We start from the raw sequence: 8163 nt of genomic DNA on the forward strand, positions 1-8163 counted from the left end.
TGTCGAGCAAAGTGACACCAGCTTGCTAGTAAATAAATAAAATGTAATAAATAGAGGCAGCTCACTGGTAAGTGCTGCTATTTAAGCTATTTTTAGAACAGGCCAGCGGGCGACTCATCTGGTCCTTACGGGCGACCTGGTGCCCGCAGGCACCGCGTTGGTGACCCCTGGCCTACAGTGTCTCTTTTCTCTATTCAATAGACTGATTAGCAGGATGTCACATTTACATTTATAAGGCTGTAGATTCTACAGTGTACAAAACCTGAAATTCATGGTGTAGAAATGTATCTGCAGACATGATTTTGGCGACATTGTGGCTGGTAGACCAGCTAGAAGCCACACCCTCATCTTTAGACGAACGAAAGAAGGAGAAAAATTACAAATAAGTATTTTTAACAGTACGTCGGTGGTTTGATATTCTCCTCCATATTTCCCGAGGCAGTTCATTTTTGCTGTGGCAAAGTGCGGAAAGGTCGCACGAAAATTGCCGCTTTGAATGTTGACTGTTTATACTGTCGTTGTGGCTCGTGCAGCCCTTTGAGACATCTGTGATAAATAGCGATATAAGTAAACTTTGATTGATTGACTGATACTTGAAAAACAGACTTCTAAAATGTCTCCTACAAGCTGCTTGTTCATTTGACATAATCAGCATCTTCTTCATACTTTCATGGATAAATTTCCGCCGGTTTTGCAGGCACGAAACATGGCTCCTGCTTTAGAACGCTGCCAAGGCTGCCTGCGAGTTTTGCTATGTTCTCGCTGCCTCCACACAGTCGTTCTTCAATTCAATTACTATCTGTTTCTCCTTCTCACCACAGTCCTTCGCACTTGGTTGAAAAACGTTGAGAAATTGTTTTGTCGATCTGTAGTTATAATTTATGTTAGCGAGGAAGACCGAACGTTTTGGGGGCGGCTCTTACTGGGTTCATTTGACATTTCAGAGCAAGGGTCGTCAAAATCAGTCCCACAAGATGTCCCAAGTTAAAAAGAATTTTTTTTTTTTTTCAATCTGTCCTTTTTAACCCATTTTCTACTGCTATTTACTCTCGGTGTCACTCGGGCAAATCATATTGTCTAAAAATGCATTTTCCCATCGATAATGTGACATCGCAATTGCGCCACAGTGTCGGGCGGAAAGTGTGCACTCTTTCAGACCTACTCAGTGGCCTAGTGGTTAGAGTGTCCGCTCTGAGATCGGTAGGTCGTGAGTCATGCCAAAGACTTTGAGAATGGGACCCATTAACTCCCTGCTTGGACTCAGCATCTAGGGTTGGAATTAAGGGTTGAATCACCAAAAATGATTCCCGGGCGCGGCACCGCTGCTGCCCACTTCTCCCCTCACCTCCCAGGGGGTGAACAAAGGGATACGGAGAACAAATTTCACCACACCTAGTGTATGTGTGTGACAATCATTGGTACTTTAACTCAATTAGTACGCAAGTAATATATATATATATATATATATATATATATATATATATATATATATATATATATATATATATATATATAGTTGAGGTTTCTGTGGTATGTCTGTTATACAGTGCTCAATACCGGGGTAGAGCGGTATACGTTAGGTCAGGAGTAAATAAAGAGGCTATTTCGTCCCAAGATGTGTGTTCCCTGCTCTTCAGGGGATTGTATTTAAAATACCTCCTCTTTTTTAAAATACCAAGCCTATTTTGCAGGTTTTGCCTGCTCTTCAGGGGATTGTATTTAAAATACCTCCTTTTTAAAAAAAAATAACAAGCCTGTTTTTCAGTTTTTCCCTGATCTTCAGGGGATTGTATTTGAAATACCTCCTCTTATTTAGAATCCCCTGAAGAGCAGGGAAACCTACGAAACAGGCTTGTAGGGATGAAACAAACTCTGTATTTTTTCCTGATCTAACATGTGTATATAAATATATATATATATATATATATTTATATATATATATATATATATATACATATATACATATATACATATATCTATATAGATATATATATATATATAGATATATACATATATATATATATACACACATATATATATACACATATATATACATATATATATATATACATATATATATACATACATATATATACATATATATATATAAATATATACATATATATATATATATACACATATATACATACATATATACATATATATATATATACATATATACATATATATACATATATACATATATATACATATATATGTATATATATACATATATATATATATATATATATATATATATATATATATATATATATATATATATATATATATATATATATATATACATATACATATATATATACACATCTACAAACCCCGTTTGTTGATGGAAATTGTGTTAGATGTAAATATAAACGGAATACAATGATTTGCAAATCCTTTCAACCCATATTCAGTTGAATGCACTACAAAGACAAGATATTTGATGTTCAAACTCATAAACTTACCTTTTTTTTTGCAAATAATAATTAACTTAGAATTTCATGGCTGCAACACGTGCCAAAGTAGTTGGGAAAGGGCATGTTCACCACTGTGTTACATCACCTTTTCTTTTAACAACACTCAGTAAACATTTGGGAACTGAGGAAACAAATTGTTGAAGCTTTGAAAGTGGAATTATTTCCTATTCTTGTTTTATCAATCAATTAATCAATGCTTACTTATATAGCCCTAAATCACTAGTGTCTCAAACGGCTGCACGAACCACTACGACATCCTCGGTAGGCCCACATAAGGGCAAGGAAAACTCACACCCAGTGGGACGTCGGTGACAATGATGACTATGAGAACCTTGGAGAGGAGGAAAGCAATGGATGTCGAGCGGGTCTAACATGATACTGTGAAAGTTCAATCCATAATGTATCCAACACAGTCGCGAGAGTCACGTCCAAAGCGGATCCAACACAGCAGCGAGAGTCCCGTTCACAGCAGAGCCAGCAGGAAACCATCCCAAGCGGAGGCGGATCAGCAGCGCAGAGATGTCCCCAACCGATACACAGGCAAGCAGTACATGGCCACCAGATCGGACCGGACCCCCTCCACAAGGGAGAGTGGGACATAGGAGAAAAAGAAAAGAAACGGGAGATCAACTGGTCTAAAAAGGGAGTCTATTTAAAGGCTAAAGTATACAAATGAGTTTTAAGGTGAGACTTAAATGCTTCTACTGAGGTGGCATCTCGAACTTTTACCGGGAGGGCATTCCAGAGTACTGGAGCCCGAACGGAAAACGCTCTATAGCCCGCAGACATTTTTTGGGCTATGGGAATCACTAATAAGCCTGAGTCCTTTGAACGCAGATTTCTTGCCGGGACATATGGTACAATACAATCGGCAAGATAGGATGGAGCTAGACTGTGTAGTATTTTATACGTAAGTAGTAAAACCTTAAAGTCACATCTTAAGTGCACAGGAAGCCAGTGCAGGTGAGCCAGTACAGGCTTAATGTGATCAAACTTTCTTGTTAAAAGTCTAGCAGCCGCATTTTGTACCAACTGTAATCTTTTAATGCTAGACATGGGGAGACCCGAAAATAATACGTTACAGTAGTCGAGGCGAGACGTAACAAACGCATGGGTAATGATCTCAGCGTCTTTAGTGGACAGAATGGAGCGAATTTTAGCGATATTACGGAGATGAAAGAAGGCCGTTTTAGTAACGCTTTTAATGTGTGCCTCAAAGGAAAGAGTTGGGTCGAAGATAATACCCAGATTCTTTACCGTGTCGCCTTGTTTAATTGTTTGGTTGTCAAATGTTAGAGTTGTATTATTAAATAGAGGTCGGTGTCTAGCAGGACCGATAATCAGCATTTCCGTTTTTTTGGCGTTGAGTTGCAAAAAGTTAGCGGACATCCATTGTTTAATTTCATTAAGACACGCCTCCAGCTGACTACAATCCAGCGTGTTGGTCAGCTTTAGGGGCATGTAGAGTTGGGTGTCATCAGCATAACAGTGAAAGCTAACACCGTATTTGCGTATGATGTCACCTAGCGGCAGCATGTAGATGCTGAAGAGTGCAGGGCCAAGGACCGAACCCTGGGGAACTCCACACGTTACCTTAACGTAGTCCGAGGTCACATTGTTATGGGAGACGCACTGTATCCTATCAGTAAGATAAGAGTTAAACCAAGACAGGGCTAAGTCTGACATACAAATTCGTGTTTTGATACGTTCTAATAAAATATTATGATCGACGGTATCGAAAGCAGCGCTAAGATCGAGGAGCAGCAACATAGATGACGCATCAGAATCCATCGTTAGCAATAGATCATTAGTCATTTTTGCGAGGGCTGTCTCCGTGGAGTGATTTGCCCTGAAACCGGATTGAAATGTTTCACATAGATTGTTAGACGCTAAGTGTTCATTTAACTGCTCCGCAACAATTTTTTCGAGGATTTTTGAAATAAATGGAAGGTGAGATACCGGTCGGTAGTTTACCATGAGGTCAGGATCGAGGTTAGGTCTTTTAAGAAGAGGATGAATAACCGCTTTTTTGAATGCTAGGGGAAGAGTGCCCGAGGAAAGTGATAAGTTTATAATATTTAGCACTGATGGACCTAATAATACAAAGAGCTCCTTGATCAGTTTCCCAGGAAGAGGGTCAAGTAAACATGTTGCTTGTTTTATTCCATTTACACGTTGTAACAATTCCTCTAATGTTATTTCCTCAAAACGAGAGAAACTATTTTGGAGGGCAGTACCCGCCGCATATGCCATCGTATCAGTGTTAATAGAACCCCGTTGTAGCTGGGACGCATTGTCTTTAATCTCCTTTCTAATGACTTCAATTTTCTTACTAAAGAATTGCATAAAGTCATCAGCTGAGTGGGTGGAACTACTGGAGGGGGTCCCTTGTTGGGTTAGCGATGCTACCGTACTAAACAAAAATTTAGGATCGTTTTTATTACGGTGGATGAGATTTGAGTAATATTTAGCTTTAGCTAAGGTAAGCATGCGTTTATAAGTTATTAAACCATCACTCCATGCTTGTTGGTGCACCTCAAGTTTAGTCGTGCGCCATTTGCGTTCCAGCTTTCTACATAATAATTTCTGAGCTCTAGTTTCTTCTGTAAACCACGGGGTACGCTTTTTTGGAGCCTTTTTTAACTTTAGCGGTGCTATGTTATCAATGGTTTCGCGTAGGGCGTCGTTAAAGTTGTTAGTGAGGTTATCAATAGAGCCCACATATTTTGGGAATGGTGCCATTACCGAGGGCAGTAGGTCAGCAAGAGTTGTCGTTGTGGCCGTATTAATGTTGTGGCTGCTATAGCAGTTATTATTATTATTAGTTTGACGAACATGCGTCTGAACCTTGAATTTTATAAGGTAATGATCGGATAATACTTTAGTATATGGGAGTATCGTAACTTTGGAAACGGTGATACCCCTGACAAGCACTAGGTCTATCGTATTACCGTTGCGATGCGTGTGTTCATTTATTATTTGTGTGAGACCACAGCTATCAATTATAGTCTGGAGCGCTACGCACGGTGGGTCCGATGGGGTATTCATATGGATATTAAAGTCCCCCATTATGATTATATTATCGGCGTGTGTCACTAGATCAGCAACGAACTCTGAGAATTCATTGATAAAGTCCGAATAGGGCCCTGGGGGGCGGTAGATAACAGCCAGGTGTAGAGGCAGCGGTGTGACAGACCTCATAGTAAGCACCTCAAACGATTTATATTTATTATTTATGTTAGGACGATGGTTAAAGTTTTCGTTGTATATTAGTGCGACCCCCCCCACCCCTTTTAAGAGGACGGGCAATATGCGCATGTGTAAAGTTAGGAGGACATGCCTCATTTAGCGCAAAAAAGTTGTTTGGTTTAAGCCAGGTTTCGCTGAGACCGATGACGTTAAGATTGTTATCTCTCATGATATCATTAACTAACAACGTTTTGGGAGACAATGATCTTATGTTTAAAAAAACTATATTATAGGTAGTGGGCTGTTTTAGGGAATTTTTGATCAAATGATCCGTAGTAGCAATATTAATAATGTTGAGTTTATTATGCCCAGTGCATTTAGTATAATTACGACCATATCTAGGAATTGATACGACGGGAATTTTCCGATTGTTTGATTGTTGCTTTGATAAACTGCACGCATCATAGTTTGCCAACTCAGTAGAACGCATGTTCCTATTGTTTGTTTGTTGCTTTGATAAACTGCACGCATCATAGTTAGCCACCTCAGTAGAACGCATGTCCAAATCAGAAACAGTCAAAGCAGAAAAAACTTGTTCTAATTTAACTGACTCCTTACCCAGACCAGTAGTCTCGCATCTTCCATTTAAATCCGGCTTCAGGATGGAGGGAAGTGGTGTTCTGTGGGGATTAGCCTTCTGCTTTGTTTTTAGCCCCGCTCGACATCCGCGTTTCCGATCACACCGCTGGCGTCTGCTCCGTAGACGGCCCCCGCTGCTACTATACTCCCCTGCTTCACAGGCTGCTGGATGTAGCCGCCAAATAATTCCCATGCTAGTTAGCACGTCTAGCAAGCACGCGTCTATCAGTCCAAAACGGCCCGATATGTCCACATCCAGAAGTGTCTGGCGGTCGTACGTGATCACGGACTGACCACGATGTGAGCCAGCCATGAAGTTTGCAGAATTGTCCGGTATTTCTGCCAAATGTTCCATCTTTAGCAAGAGCTCCGCGATGTTGCAGCCCGTCCGGGCGCCGCCATCTTGGTACATGTAGAGCTTCAGTCGTTCAACAGTCCTGGGTCTCCGCTGTCGTATTTTACGCTTCATAATGCACCACACATTTTTGATGGGAGACAGGTCTGGACTGCAGGCGGGCCAGGAAAGTACCCGCACTCTGTTTGTACGAAGCCATGCTGTTGTAACAGGAGCTGAATGTGGCTTGGCATTCAGCACGTGTTACAATAAGCAGGGGCGTCCATGAAAAAGACGGCACTTAGATGGCAGCATATGTTGTTCCAAAACCTGTATGTACCTTTCAGCATTAATGCTGCCTTCACAAATGTGTAAGTTACCCATGCCTTGGGCACTAATATACCCCCATACCATCACAGATGCTGGCTTTTGAACTTTGCGTCGTTAACAGTCTGGATGGTTCGCTTCCCCTTTGGTCTGGATGACACGATGTCGAATATTTCCAACAAAAATATGAAATGTGGACTCGTCAGACCACAGAACACCTTTCCACTTTGCATCAGTCCATCTTAGATGATCTCGGGCCCAGAGAAGCCGGCGGCGTTTCTGGATGTTGTTTGTAAATGGCTTTCGCGTTGCATAGTAGAGCTTTAACTTGCACTAACAGATGTAGCGACGAACTGTATTTAATGACAGTGGTTTTCTGAAGTGTTCCTGATCCCATGTGGTGATATCCTTTGGAGATTGATGTTGGTTTTTGATACAGTGCCGTCTGGGGGATCGAAGGTCACGTTCATTCAATGTTAGTTTCCAGCCATGCCGCTTATGTGGAGTGATTTTTCTAGATTCTCTGAACCTTTTGATGATATTATGGACCGTAGATGTTGAAATCCCTAAATTTCTTGCAAATGCACTTTGAGAAACGTTGTTCTTAAACTGTTGGACTCTTTGCTCACGCAGTTGTGGACAAAGGGGTGTACCTCACCCCATCCTTCCTTGTGAAAGACTGAGCACTTTTTGGGAAGCTGTTTTTATACCCAATCATGGCACCCACCTGTTCCCAATTAGTCTGCACACCTGTGGAATTTTCCAAATAAGTGTTTGATGAGCATTCCTCAACTATATCAGTATTTATTGCCACCTTTCCCAACTTCTTTGTCACGTGTTGCTGATATCAAATTCTATAGTTAATGATTATTTGCAAAACCAGTTTGAACATCAAATATGTTGTCTTTGTAGCATATTCAACTGAATATGGGTTGAAAATGATTTGCAAATCATTGTATTCTGTTTATATTTACATCTAACACAATTTCCCAACTCATATGGTAACGGGGTTATATATATATATATATATATATATATATATATATATATATATATATATATGTATATATATATATATATATATATATGTATATATATATATATATATATATATATATATATGAGAACTACTTGAAAATATATACACCACCACCTCAACAACACCCCCTCCCCCATCTCCCAAATTCGGAGGTC

Source organism: Nerophis ophidion, linkage group LG17 (genome assembly GCF_033978795.1).
Source record: "Nerophis ophidion isolate RoL-2023_Sa linkage group LG17, RoL_Noph_v1.0, whole genome shotgun sequence".
NCBI classification, from domain to species: domain Eukaryota; kingdom Metazoa; phylum Chordata; class Actinopteri; order Syngnathiformes; family Syngnathidae; genus Nerophis; species Nerophis ophidion.